Genomic DNA, 15,683 nt, shown 5'->3' with positions numbered 1-15,683 from the left:
TCGCTATATAACATACCATTCTATGTATCGGGAGTTTAAATGTCATAGTTTATTCGCTATATCACAGACCATTCAATGTATCGGTAGTTTATATGTCATAGTTGATTCGCTATATCAGAGACCATTCTGTGTATCGGGTGTTTATATGTCATAGTTGATTCGCTATATCACAGACCATTCAATGTATCGATAGTTTATATGTCGTAGTTGATTCGCTATATCACAGACCATTCTATGTATCGGGAGTTTATATGTCATAGTTGATTAGCTATATCACAGACCATTCTATGTATCGGGCGTTTATATGGCATAGTTGATTCGCTCTATCACAGACCATTCTATGTATCGGGGGTTTATATGGCATAGTTGATTCGCTCTATCACAGACCATTCTATGTATCGGGGGGTTATATGTCATAGTTTATTCGCTATATCAGAGACCATTCTATGTTTCGGGAGTTTATATGTCATATTTGATTCGCTATATCAGAGACCATTCTATGTTTCGGGAGTTTATATGTCATATTTGATTCGCTATATCAGAGACCATTCTATGTAGCGGGTGTTTATATGGCATAGTTGATTCACTATACCACAGACCATTCTATGTATCGGGAGCTTATATGTCATAGTTTATTCGCTATATCACAGACCATATCACAGACCATTCTATGTATCGAGAGTTTATATGGCATAGTTGATTCGCTCTATCACAGACCATTCTATGTATCGGGACTTTATATGGCATAGTTGATTCGCTATGTCACAGACCATTCTATGTATCGGGAGCTTATATGTCATAGTTTATTCGCTATATCAGAGACCATTCTATGTAGCGGGTGTTTATATGGCATAGTTGATTCACTATACCACAGACCATTCTATGTATCGGGAGCTTATATGTCATAGTTTATTCGCTATATAACATACCAATCTATGTATCGGGTGTTTATATGTCATAGGTGATTCGCTATATCACAGACCATTCTCTGTATCGAGAGATTATATGTCATAGTTTATTCGCTATATCACAGCCCATTCTCTGTATCGGAGTTTATATGTCATAGTTGATTCCCTATATCAGAGGCCATTCTATGTATCGGGTGTTTATATGTAATAGTTGATTCGCTATATCACAGACCATTCCGTGTATCGGGAGTTTATATGTCATAGGTTATTCGCTATATCACAGACCATTCTATCTATCGGGTGTTTATATGTCAAAGTTGATTCGCTATACCATAGACCATTCTCTGTATCGGGAGTTTATATGGCATAGGTGATTCGCTATATCACAGACCATTCCGTGTATTGAGAGTTTATATGTCATAGTTGATTCTCTATATCACAGACCATTCTATGTATCGAGAGTTTATTGCTCATAGTTTATTCGCTATATCACAGACCATATCACAGACCATTCTATGTATCGAGAGTTTATATGGCATAGTTGATTCGATATATCACAGACCATTCTCTGTATCGAGAGATTATATGTCATAGTTTATTCGCTATATCAGAGACCATCCTATGTATCGGGTGTTTATATGGCATAGCTGATTCGCTATATCACAGACCATTCTTATATGTCATAGTTGATTCGCTATTTCACTGTCCATTCAATGTATCGATAGTTTATATGGCATAGTTGATTCGCTCTATCACAGACCATTCTATGTATCGGATATCAGAGACCATTCTATGTATCGGGTGTTAATATGGCATAGTTGATTCGCTATATTACAGACCATTCTGTGTATCGGGAGTTTATATGTCATAGTTGATTCGCTATATCACAGACCATTCTGTGTATTGAGAGTTTATATGTCATAGTTGATTCGCTATATCACAGACCATTCTATGTATCGGGAGTTTATATGGCATAGTTGATTCGATATATCACAGACCATTCTGTGTATCGGGAGTTTGTATGTCATAGTTGATTCGCTATATCACAGACCATTCTCGGTATTGGAGTTTATTTGTCATAGTTTATTCGCTATATCACAGACCATTCTCTGTATCGGGAGTTTATATGTCTTAGTTGATTCGCTATATCACAGACCATTCTCTGTATCGGGAGTTTATATGTCTTAGTTGATTCGCTATATCACAGACCATTCTCTGTATTGGACTTTATTTGTCATAGTTTATTCGCTATATCACAGACCATTCTATGTATCGGAAGTTTAAATGTTATGGTTGTTTCGCTATATAACATACCATTCTATGTATCGGGAGTTTAAATGTCATAGTTGATTCGCTATATAACATTCCATTCTATGTATCGGGTGTTTATATGTCATCGTTGATTCGCTATATCACAGACCATTCTCTGTATCGGGAGTTTATATGTCTTAGTTGATTCGCTATATCACAGACCATTCTCGGTATTGGAGTTTATTTGTCATAGTTTATTCGCTATATCACAGACCATTCTCTGTATCGGGAGTTTATATGTCTTAGTTGATTCGCTATATCACAGACCATTCTATGTATCTGAAGTTTAAATGTCATAGTTGATTCGCTATATAACATTCCATTCTATGTATCGGGTGTTTATATGTCATAGTTAATTCGCTATATAACATACCATTCTATGTATCGGAAGTTTAAATGTCATAGTTGATTCGCTATATCACAGACCATTCTATATATCGGGAGTTTATATGGCATAGTTGATTCGCTATATCACAGACCATTCTATGTATCGGGAGTTTATATGTCATAGTTGATTCGCTATATCAGAGACCATTTTATGTATCGAGAGTTTAGCTATATCACAGACCATTCTATGTATCGGGAGTTTATATGGCCTAGTTGATTCGCTATATCACAGACCATTCTATGTATCGGGAGTTTACATGTCATAGTTTATTCGCTATATCAGAGACCATTCTCTGTATCGGGAGTTTATATGTCATAGTTTATTCGCTATATAACATACCATTCTATGTATCGAGAGTTTATTGGTCATAGTTTATTCGCTATATCACAGACCAATCTCTGTATCGGGTGTTTATATGTCATAGTTGATTCGCTATATCACAGACCATTCTATGTATCGGGAGTTTACATGTCATAGTTATTCGCTATATCAGAGACCATTCTCTGTATCGGGAGTTTATATGACATAGTTTATTCGCTATATAACATACCATTCTATGTATCGAGAGTTTAATGGTCATAGTTTATTCGCTATATCACAGACCATTCTCTGTATCGGGAGTTTGTATGTCATGGTTGATTCGCTATATCAGAGACCATTCTCTGTATCGGGAGTTTATATGGCATAGTTGATTCGCTATATCACAGACCATTTTCTGTATCGGAGTTTATTTGTCATAGTTTATTCGCTATATCACAGACCATTCTCTGTATCGGAGTTTATATGTCATAATTTATTCGCTATATCAGAGACCATTCTCAGTATCGGGAGTTTATATGCCATAGTTGATTCGCTATATCACAGACCATTCTCTGTATCGGAGTTTATTTGTCATAGTTTATTCGCTATATAACATACCATTCTATGTATCGGGGGTTTATATGTCATAGTTGATTCGCTATATCACAGACCATTCTCTGTATCGGAAGTTTATATGTCATAGTTGATTCACTATATCACAGACCATTCTCTGTATCGGGAGTTTATATGTCATAGTTGATTCGCTATATCACAGACCATTTTCTGTATCGGAGTTTATTTGTCATAGTTTATTCGCTATATCACATACCATTCTCTGTATCGGAAGTTTATATGTCATAGGTGTTTCACTATATCACAGACCATTCTCTGTATCGGGTGGTTATATGTCATAGTTGATTCGCTATATAAGAGACCATTCTCTGTATCGGGAGTTTATTTGTCATAGTTTATTCGGTATATCACAGACCATTCTCTGTATCGGATATGTCATAGTTGATTCGCTATATCAGAGACCATTCTCTGTATCGGGCGTTTATTTGTCATAGTTTATTCGCTATATCACATACCATTCTCTGTATCGGAAGTTTATATGTCATAGGTGTTTCACTATATCACAGACCATTCTCTGTATCGGAGTTTATATGTCATAGTTTATTCGCTATATCAGTGACCATTCTCTGTATCGGGAGTTTATATGGCATAGTTGATTCGCTATATCACAGACCATTCTATGTATCGGGAGTTTAAATGTCATAGTTGATTCGCTATAGCACAGACCATTCTCTGTATCGGAGTTTATATGTCATAGTTTATTCGCTATATCAGAGACTATTCTCTGTATCGGGAGTTTATATGTCATAGTTGATTCGTGATATCAGAGACCATTCTCTGTATCGGGAGTTTATTTGTCATAGTTGATTCGCTATATCACAGACCATTCTCTGTATCGGGAGTTTATATGTCATAGTTGATTCGCCATATAACATACCATTCTCTGTATCGAGAGTTTATATGTCATAGTTTATTCGCTATATCACAGACCATTCTCTGTATCGGGAGTTTATATGTCATAGTTGATTCGCTATATCAGAGACCATTTTATGTATCGAGAGTTTATATGTCATAGTTGATTCGCTATATAACATACCATTCTATGTATCGGGAGTTTATATGGCATAGTTGATTCGCCATATCACAGACCATTCTCTGTATTGGGAGTTTATATGTCATAGTTGATTCGCTATATCACAGACTATTCTATGTATCGGAGTTTATGTGTCATAGTTTATTCGCTATTTCAGAGACCATTCTGTGTATCGGGAGTTTATATGTCATAGTTGATTCGCTATATCACAGACCATTCTATGTATCGGGAGTTTATATGTCATAGTTTATTCGCTATATCACAGACTATTCTATGTATCGGAGTTTATATGTCATAGTTTATTCGCTATTTCAGAGACCATTCTGTGTATCTGGAGTTTATATGTCATAGTTTATTCGCTATTTCAGAGACCATTCTGTGTATCGGGAGTTTATATGTCATAGTTGATTCGCTATATCACAGACCATTCTATGTATCTGGAGTTTATATGTCATAGTTTATTCGCTATTTCAGAGACCATTCTGTGTATCGGGAGTTTATATGTCATAGTTGATTCGCTATATCACAGACCATTCTCTGTATCGGGAGTTTATTTGTCATAGTTTATTCGCTATATCAGAGACCATTTTATGTATCGGGAGTTTATTTGTCATAGTTGATTCGCTATATCACAGACCATTCTCTGTATCGGGAGTTTATATGTCCTAGTTGATTCGCTATATCAGAGACCATTCTCGGTATCGGGAGTTTATATGTCATAGTTGATTCACTATATCACAGACCATTCTATGTATCGGGAGTTTATATGTCATAGTTGATTCGTTATATAACAGACCATTCTCTGTATCGGGAGTTTATATGTCATAGTTAATCGCTATATCACAGACCATTCTATGTATCGGGTGTTTATATGTCATAGTTTATTCGCTATTTCAGAGACCATTCTGTGTATCGGGAGTTTATTTGTCATAGTTTATTCGCTATATCACAGACCATTCTCTGTATCGGGAGTTTATATGTGTAACAGTTGATCTGCAGCTTCTTCTCGTAGTATAGAGATTTCCAAGATAGACCATTACAATATTGTTTTAATGTTCGCTTTCTCCTTGTTGATTTTGTTGTGTATTGACACGCTATATACTTTTCTGATTGATTTGAGTTGTACTTAGAACCCACCAACAGACGCATTTCCGATCGTAGAAGATTCCGTTGTGATACCATTTTGTAACAATATAGTGTAAGTGAAATTGAACCCCATTTTCCCTTTATAGAATATTATAATGCTTACGCACTGTTTTAGACTCCATTTTGATGTTTGACGTTTATTGTTAATATTTTTCCTTTAAGCTTACATTCATAATTTAAAAATTTATTATAATTATGATTGATGGATGAAAACATAACCTGGGAAGAGCGAGTTTGCAGTACAATTTAAGTTTCTTCGTACGTAGGACTATTTGATTGCATGGAAAGACCTCGGTTTATAACGTTGTCAATTCGTTTTTAAAACAATTTGCCGAGATATAGTACTCGTATGGTAATGTTTTATGACGCCCAGACTTCTAGGAAACAGATATGTTCTATAGTCATGCACAGCATTTGGCTTTTATTTCCCTCATATTGACTTTTTACAACTCTTATCGAATAAAAAAGCATCCAGCAAATGTATAAAGTTAATGTATTTCTGGAGAGAACTCCTCCAGAATGCTATCTGGCCGACTTAATCGTCTATTCTAGGCTAGTACTACCTTCCAATAAGAGTCGAAGCGTAGGTTGTTCAAGGACAATTATATGTTGTCATGGTAATACATGAATTTCACTGATTACTAGCTAATTGGAGATACTTACTAAGCACCATGATAGTGTTTTGATTCTGTTCTTGTCATCTGTTTTATGCCATACCAATATCCATCTTATCACTATGATAACACGCATACCTGCATGCAATCGTCACCTCAATGTAAGACAGGGGACTGTTTTGTTTAATAATTTCCAACTGTAATTTCAAACATATTATTCCTATATTTGCGAACGCAGAAGCCGTTGATGAACAAATTAGTTTGATGTTAACTCTATGGTACCATTGTCTGTGTTTATATCTTGAATAGGCTAGGAATGAAATGATCATGAATATGTATTTTTGCCAATACGGACGCTTAATCGTTTGCTGTATATGTAGCTTATTGGAGTATCGTTATTAAATTGATTGATCACGGTCACGTGACTGATTATAAAAATACCAAAGTGTTGTTTTTTTTTGGTTTTTTTTTTCATTTCATAGACGTATCCATATTAAACATACATCAACATATTATACAAGTAATTTCAAACACACATCAAATACATACATATATCCACATCTGTGCTCCTGTCTCCATACCGTCTCACCTTCAATTCATATAAGCCTTAGTACATAATCTATTTAAATAATCATTTTTATTAAACATCCGGCAATTACTTTAAACTATCAACGTTGATTCATGTTAAAACGGACCCCATCCCAGAAAACTATATTGGTAATATTTGTATCAGAAAAGATTTACGTTTTTAAAGCACTAACAAATATATAAAGCGATGTTAGACGAATTAGTTCATTGAACCAATGCCTTATTAACTCGAAAGCATGAAGCTCCCCTGATTTCATAAATCTTTCAGCAGACTCATTTTATCAAAATTGGAAAAGACTGTCACTATGATGGAACCGCATTGCGAACGTTATAAGTATTTAGATATTTCTATAAAGAGGAGATCAAATAAAATTTTCAAATGGACGTGAAATATTTCTGTTTTAATAGTGTTAAAAAACCAACAACAAATGTATTGTCAGAATTGATAAAAGATATTGCGTGAAGGCTCAGCTAAATGTATAAGTATGTTCGTACGACGAGCTCTGTTCCGGTCTCTAAATATATTTGTCCTTGGTTACCTATTACGGCTGGCATTGTGGCTTGATTTAGTTAAGCTTTTTGGTGCTTAAAAAGTGCACAATTCATTCCTAGCACATGCTTATGTGATGGTCTGATTCGTATAAATCATTCATGATCGGTCCTTAACGACATTCCGCGTCCACCGATGACTGCATCAGTAAGACGAACGCATCGTTTTACCGGAAGATACGACCGTGCTGTACCATAGCATGAGATTCAAATGAAATATTTTATTGTTGAAACAAATTCTATCTCGTTAAAATGAAGCACATACCGTAACGTTTTGTCATAAAACAGAAATTACGTTAAAACCGAACTATTCTAAATCTAAATAAAATCAAGTGAACATTTTATTGCAATCAATTTTACGTGAACAGAATCAGCAATGTCGATTTTCAGTATCTACGTCATACATGAATCTCCGAAATGGACACCCATATTCAGTTATCTTAACTCGTTTTGATTCGGATGTGTTTGTCGATCGATTTATCAAAATATATTATTTCTTGTATTTTACATTTTCAATTAATTACTGTAAAATCAGATCTTTTTGTGGGGCCCAAATTTCGTGTTTTCCCGACAAAACACGATTTCGTGGGTACATGGATTCGTGGATTACGAGAACCCACTCAAACGGAGAATTGCTTTATATAAAACGTGCAATTACTTTGTGGAGCTAGGAATTTGTGGATGAAGTTTACCCACGAAATCAACAAAATTAATAACCCCAACGAAAATTAGTAATTTCATAGTGTTCCTGCTGGCTATGATGTTTTCTTCGGAAAGAAGAGTTACTTAACTCGGTGCCCATGACTGCACGTGCATAGTTTACCGATGGGGGTATGATACGACCACCGATGTTGTTTACGCCGTGCTAAGGAAGCTGTCCATTCTCTTGTGAATGTGGATCAGCTAATTACCATTCTCCTCATACCCTGTGTTCATCTCCTCGCTGTTTCGTCCAGGCTCTGGACAATTTAATGGTTTACGTTCCATGGATTGTATTGTGCCCCGGTGAGTTGGGTTAGAGGTTTGTAATAAAACATTTTTCCTGCATTCCTTTCGTGGCAAACCATCATAAAATAAAAATCACACATCTGCTGTGGCCGGCTATGCTAAACTAGGGGAGTTATATAAAGACAACTTACTTTGATGTTTGTTGGCTGCGGTTTTAGCTTAGAGTAACAGAATTTCTTTTACTAATAAAACACATGCACCCATTAATTGATATTTATTTAGAAACTGTTTTCTAATATAAAAAAAAATCTAATATTAGAAACAAATGTGCTATCCTGGCGATGTTATATCAATGTATTAGCCTTGTTTCTGAAATCAGAATACATGAGACCTAATCTCTATATGTTTTATTATTTAATATATTTTCCATCGAATGCTAATATCACACGTGAATGAAAACATATGACTAAAATTTCAGTTTAGATCTTGGTTATGGGTAATAATTTCTTGTTGAGATAAAAAGCACGCTCACCTAAATCAAATCTACAACATTTCTCGTGACGTGTCGAAGTTAATTTAACGCCAGTTTCATTTTAATAAGAATTTGCTGTGTAATAAATATGTAAAACGAATTAGATGATCAGAGCATTACAGCGCATAGAAAACGTATCATCCGCTCTTTAATTATTTAAAAATGGTTTCCGCTAATCCTATCAACATATTATATACCATCATGGTGTCGATAAAATTATCCTTGTATTAATTTATTGTTTAGCTCTTTGTATATTAAAATGGTATCCATGGAGACGGGACATACACCTGCAGAGACCTCCGTTAAAGACCATCATTCCATAAAAGTGCTCACAATTGATAAGCAGCTTTAGAGTTAATTAAACAATCAAAATTCCAAGATTGGAAAATGTTGTAAAACCACATGAACATTTTTTTTATAATTAAGTTTAAAGCGTTTTCCCGCCGAATTCTGCAATGATTTCTTCAAAGCTTTGAACGATAACAAAATGATAATTAAGTTTTCTATAGGATCCTTTTTTAAATGACACATTTCTTTTTCTTTTCTATAAACGTGAAAGCTGAACGCCATAGCAGTTGTCTTGGGCATTCGATCATCGCTCGATTGACGAGTAACAATAACCTTGTTTCAAGCGTTAAACTGACCATATTGGCATCAGAAATAATTAGAAATATTTAGAAATGATACAGCAAATGCTATTTCCTTTTGTATTAAGTGAAGACATATGTAGAATTTTATATTTATAGACCGCGTATCAATATCCCCTTAAAGAACCGAACATGTATCCGAGCGAACGCACTGCAGAGCTCTATCCAATAACTGTAGTGCCGCTTCCTTTCTCCCACATTCAACGTTAATCATGTAATATGATCTATTTTCAAAATAATTTTTATCGCACCAGAACACCACTTGAACGTTTGAGGTCAAATTGTTTGCCTTAATAAATGTTTATGTATCTTGAACTCAAACAGGATTCGCATAGCCAGAGACATGTTTGTCTTCTGTTCCTTTGATAACAGTCTCTGAAGACAATATTTTTACAAAAACAAGATTATCCAACTAAGATTTACATTAAAACAACAAGAACGATTTGTACATGTCAGAGAAGATGTAGACGCACGTGCTTTGGCGGGAGATGTGGAACATCTGTTTTTGCGTTACCCTAAACCCATGGGTGCAAGGCAGATTTGGCATTTAAGATTGTACAAAGGCAGTTCCTCAGGGAGTGATCACTTCTCAGTTCAGTACGGTCCTTGGCCCGCACGTGATATCCTACCGGAGCCATTTGTGTTTTGTTTCTTGATCCGGAAATAAACATTACGGTTTAGCAAAGAGATTATCATTGGAAAACTATCATTCCTTGCATTGCATTGCCTCGCACAGGTATTTTCACATGGGCGTGCATTATTTTGGTTCATGATCCTGAACAATATCACAGTAAACCTGATGTATTTGATATATGAAAGGTAGATTTGGAGCTAGACGGTGCATGGAAGTTCGCCTTCGTCTGTCTAGGTCATACCACCTAAGAATCAAGCATAGCGTCTCTAAACCAATGGAACCTGTCCAATATAAACACGCTAATCATGATTACAGGAAGGACTTAGACACATTTATTTAGATAAAGATATTCCTAATATATCAGCCAAGAGTTTCTCCCCTTCCTATATAGATTCATAATAATTAAAACTAAACAGACATTGCCAGATTGCTCATTGTCCTTTTGGTAGTCTATGTCGTTATCATCTGAGATGTAAAATGTAGAAGCACACACTATCTTTTTATTAAACGACTGGTTGTAGAAGATTGCAATACACCAGAACGACAATGGGCTTTGAGAGTTGTTCGCAAATTAAGTACCTCTGTCCCACTGCACTGTGTTTTCCTATATGTAGTAGCACCCTGTTAACTTCCGTTTTGATTAAAATGTAGAACAATTGGGCTAGGACATTTCCGTCAAATAGGTAGCTCAATTGGTCAGAGCGATAGTTTAGCAATCAGAAGTTTAGGGTTCGAATCTGGGTCTTGCCCCGCGTGGTTTGTTTTGTTGTCACTCAGAACACTGCCGTTGATTATATTTTATGTCATTTTTATCATTTCTCTTTAAAGTCCTGCAAGGTATGGTTTTCTTAAAAAAGAAAAGATTTACCAAAGCTATAGCCATGCCGGAAACAAACAGTTTTATATATGTACGGGGATCGTTAGGATATATAACTAACACCATGACATGATCTTCTTCTTACTCTTGCTGTATATTTGGTTTTAGACTTGAATTATCTTTGGACAATCGTGTATTGATGTTCATGACAAGACCAATTTTAGCGACTGTAGTTAACCACAAAAAAAAAAACCATTAAAACTGAGCAATGCTTGTATTTAGCTAAATGAACGTGTTCTTAACATTTCACGTATCTGTTTATGACGCATAACCTGAAATTATCCAATAAGATTGATTTAATTTGATCAACTAACAAATATTAATTTCCTTATTCTGTTTGTCACGAAGCATTGTCTGTCCAAATTGAGTGTAACTGTTTCATTGTGGGAATACATAAACTCTATTGACTTACCATTGTACTTAATAAGAACTCAAGTTATATGAAAATATTTGAAAAATATGAAAAATAAATAAATCAAAATTACAAAATTCCTACCATATGATAAAAAACATGAGCACATATAATTATTAGTACAAATTAAAGTTGAATCGTAAATTATCTTCTTTTCTAAGACAGCCAACGAGGACGCAATCCTGTTTCAATGAATATCTTCAACTTGCATCGTAAACCTTTGTCCAGGATGACTTCAGATAATCTGAAAGTGTTATATGTTTCAGTGATACACTCCTAGTTAATCCGATCACCTAGATGCATAAGTATTCTTGACACCATGATCTAACGGAATTGCATTATGTCGATCTAATGCAATAGGCGGACAACGCTCAGTGTCAGTAAGGGCATATACTCCCTTTATTAAAGATGCATTAAATCCTCTATCACTCTCCACAACACATCTAAAACCGCTCCTTGCAGTCGACGAAAGCCCTATAACGATACTTAACCCACATTTCACGCAATTAGGCATCTGCTAGATTCACGTTTAAACAATCTTCGAAGTTTTTATACCAAAATGATGTAATATTATTCAGGATGCAACGAGTAGTTGTGCAAATTATCTTCGTCGAAAATATTTTGGGAAAAAATAATTTTCGGTAAAATATGCTTTTAAACTTTTTAAAATCCATGTTTCAAACGCTTTTATTGTCATAACAGATTAATCAGGGTATTTTGGGCGTTATTTCAGTGTGATATACCTAAATTGCTTCACTGTATGGTCTACTAGTCAATGAGCACGTGATTTTGTCTACAATCATACAGTTTCCTATGCTTATGCATGTCTCTGCCATGTATCGAGGTCATCATATTTGTCATGGATAACACTTAACATCAAACTTCGGGAGGAATAAATGGAGCATGTATATGCTATTCGCTGTTGTCAAATAATAAAGAATATAAAATTCTTTGTGAACATGGAATATATTCAATTTCATGTTTGAGTTTAGGTATCGTGCATCAGGCATGAGGAGAGGCAATCACAGGTTCAGACGCCGCAATTTGCAATAAGAAAACAAATTAATAAATAAATAAAAAAATAAGATACAACGCTTTTCCCTACCCATTGATTCATTATATCCGGTCACTGAAGCAAAATACGGGTGACTTGATAATTGGAAATGAATTTACTATACAGACATACATGTTGAGTGTTTTGCCATTCACATTAAGTGAACAACAAGGATAACATAGTTTTAGAATTTAACGTTCATATCATGTTACATAAGATGCACTTCCTAATATCACTTTTTTGTGTTATTTTAACGATTACGTTATGAATGCATCTCTTGTTTGCACCAATTCCGCAATATATTTGAGTTTGCGATCAATGTTCATTGAAATTTGAAGCACAGTTGTGTATCCCGCGATGAATAAATTATTTGCAATCAAAAGAATCGTGTTCTTTGTTGCGAATAAAATTTAAGCTCGTTTGAACAAATTACATAGAATTTCCACTATGGTTTCTCATACGTCTGTGTTCTTTAGGTTCGGCATTATTTATGGATGGTGTCAAAGGTCAGATGCCCTGTTAAATTATCTTTTAATACCGCGTTGTTTCTTTTTCGGGCACATTTACATCTCAAATGTAGGACTAGTATTTAATACTAGCGTTGTGTTTGGCTTTTCCGCAGTCGTGTGAGGCTTCCGATATTTTGGTGTACAGGGATACTAAAGCATGGATCTTAGCCAAAGAAGATTAATCATTAATGCCAACGTGGATGCCGTTCTAACAGTCCAAAGATACATTGCATTTGTAATAAAGCGGGTTACCTCCATATCATGACACGGCGCACTTTTCAAAATAAAGCATTAACTTTCAAAATATCATCTTCATTATCGACTACAGGGGAAAAGCACGGTTTTATCTACCATGATGTGATACTAACGAACTAGTCTAGAAAGTGCATCTGAAACAATAAAACGTGATATATAATGGCATACTAAAAAGAAGACTAGGTATTTTTATTTCAGTTGCAATGAAATGTCTGTTGTATAAAGTTTTCTTATGTAGTGGCGTTGATTTCGCTGATTTCATGTGTCCTGTCTCATATAAGTTCACACGGTACGGCAATATATTCTTATTAATACATCTGCGTTATCTGTGATGCTTATTTATAAATTCATGACGTCACAACTAAATCCTAAGTGACAATAACACAACGGATTTCATTTTCAGTTTTAATGGTAACTTGAGAACACAAAGTTCCAGACATGATGAACTTTCTGTACGTATTAGGTTTACACGTTATTAATGATTCGCTATTAAGTGCGTGTGGACTGAATCAGAATTTTTTGGATAGACTTGCCTTTTAACGCAGCCATGTTTCGAAGCTGAGAGATTTAATATAAATAACCTCTTAATGATAATATGGTTTTCAAACGGTCGACGTTTGGGGGCATCATTTATAAATACGGACATATTATTATTTTTTTAACAGTTTGGTATTTTCTTTATAAAGTACCTTTTTGTTTCTTTTTTAATTTTTTTCGGAAATGAAATAATCTTTAAATTTCCACTCAAAAAAATCTTTTTGTATCAATGTATGAGAACTCTCCATATTTTCTTCAGTATTATTGATTGAAATCCCGAAAAAAATAGAACGAACAGCACACATTGTTGTAATTTGCAGTATATAGCCTGTTACGTAGTTTGTTGCCACCTTAGTGATGGTTTGCGTTTTTTGTTTGTCTGTTTTTTCATTGGAATTGGTGTCTCCTCGATTCCTGTTGCGGCCATTTTATATCGACTTATTTTGTCTCAGTGAATACTAGCGATGTGATGTACAGTAACTTGTTGTATTTCAATAATACTTAGAACAGAATGATATAGCTTTCTCCTTTATCAAATAGTCTTTGCAAAAGAAGTAAACACATGTCAGCTAATGAATTTTGCATGTGGTCCCTGTAAACGGTAGAGCTTCTTCAAGCATACTTTCGAGTGACATTTCTTACGTACTACCATGATTGACTGACGGTTAGATTCATCCAAACGTCTGCCTACACAATACATGTTGAAGCCCTAAATATATCTGCGTTGAAAGTGTTTGGCAAATGCTCAGGTCTATTGTTTAAGCTATGCGTATTTGAAGTTTTATTCAATCCACAAATCAAATATTAAAACTGAAAGTATAAGTAAGAACGACCCCCCCTCCTTCCCCCCTTCCCTCCCCCTTCCCTCCCCCTCCCCCCATAAATTTGCTTTGTCTATTCTTTTCTTATCTGTTAAAACTTTTTTAACAAGTAAACATGAATGATATTTGAAGTTAACGTGTCGAATTTCTTTTAATTTTGATAAAACAAATGCCCCTAGTGTTCCTACAATAGGGAAAGTTGATTTCCTTGTCGCTTTACGCTACGGTTATTCGGTTTCCGGTGTCTCTATACAGTATGGAAAGCACATTTTGGAAAGAATTCGCTACTTGGCGCTTGTAATCTTTTGACAAAAACCTGTTGCTGTGTGCGTTAATTGAAAGAGTAATTCGCTCTGTGAAGAATGATCCGCATGTAGCAGATGTGCAGCTCCTTTGAGCCGTCAAATAATGTAGCGTCTTGTAAAGTTCCACATGTTGATGTCAGGGTAGCCCCATTGACATTTAGATCTCAAGTACATCATGAACGTATCCAATTTTATGGTCCACATTCTGTCACCAAAAGCTGCTGCTTTTAGAGATAAAAACGCTAATAAATGACGTCAAGTTAAATTTTCTCTCCCAGTGGGGAGCTCAACAGTATACTGATCAGCACACGCTCAGCCCTCCTCCCCCTCAGGACAAGTCTCTCTGAAGTTGTTTTGGTACAACAGTGCTACATGTAGAAGGTCAATACTGGGTATCCTGTTCCTGTCGGGTTGTTATCGGGTACTGTGTCAGGCTCAGCAGGCTATTCCAGACTGCGCCCGAAAGTGTTGTCACGTTGTTGACTGTATTGCTACATTTGGTACGTTTTGGCTTGGTTGACTGTTTCTGTCACCTCGTTCCGGGTAAAGTGTAAAGTGAAGTAGGGTGTTGTTGACTAAACCCTCCACCTCTATTAGGTTGTTGTTGGGCACAGCATTAAATGAAGTAGGCTTTTGTTGTTTAACTCTTAATTTGTGTTATACTGGTGGTGGGTGAACATTG

The 15,683-nt window shown here is 35.4% G+C and overlaps 1 protein-coding gene across 2 annotated transcripts in view; it reads left to right on the top strand.

Moving 5' to 3' along the window:
• The window catches only part of LOC110465899 (neuroligin-4, X-linked-like), a 411,997-nt gene that overhangs the window by 144,648 nt on the left and 251,666 nt on the right, over positions 1–15,683 (top strand). The gene's annotated exons all lie outside the window — the stretch shown is intronic.

Source organism: Mizuhopecten yessoensis, unplaced genomic scaffold (genome assembly GCF_002113885.1).
Source record: "Mizuhopecten yessoensis strain PY_sf001 unplaced genomic scaffold, ASM211388v2 scaffold11105, whole genome shotgun sequence".
Classification (NCBI taxonomy): Eukaryota; Metazoa; Mollusca; class Bivalvia; order Pectinida; family Pectinidae; genus Mizuhopecten; species Mizuhopecten yessoensis.
Note: the sequence above shows the minus strand (reverse complement) of the source record. Positions and strands in the feature narration are given on the sequence as shown.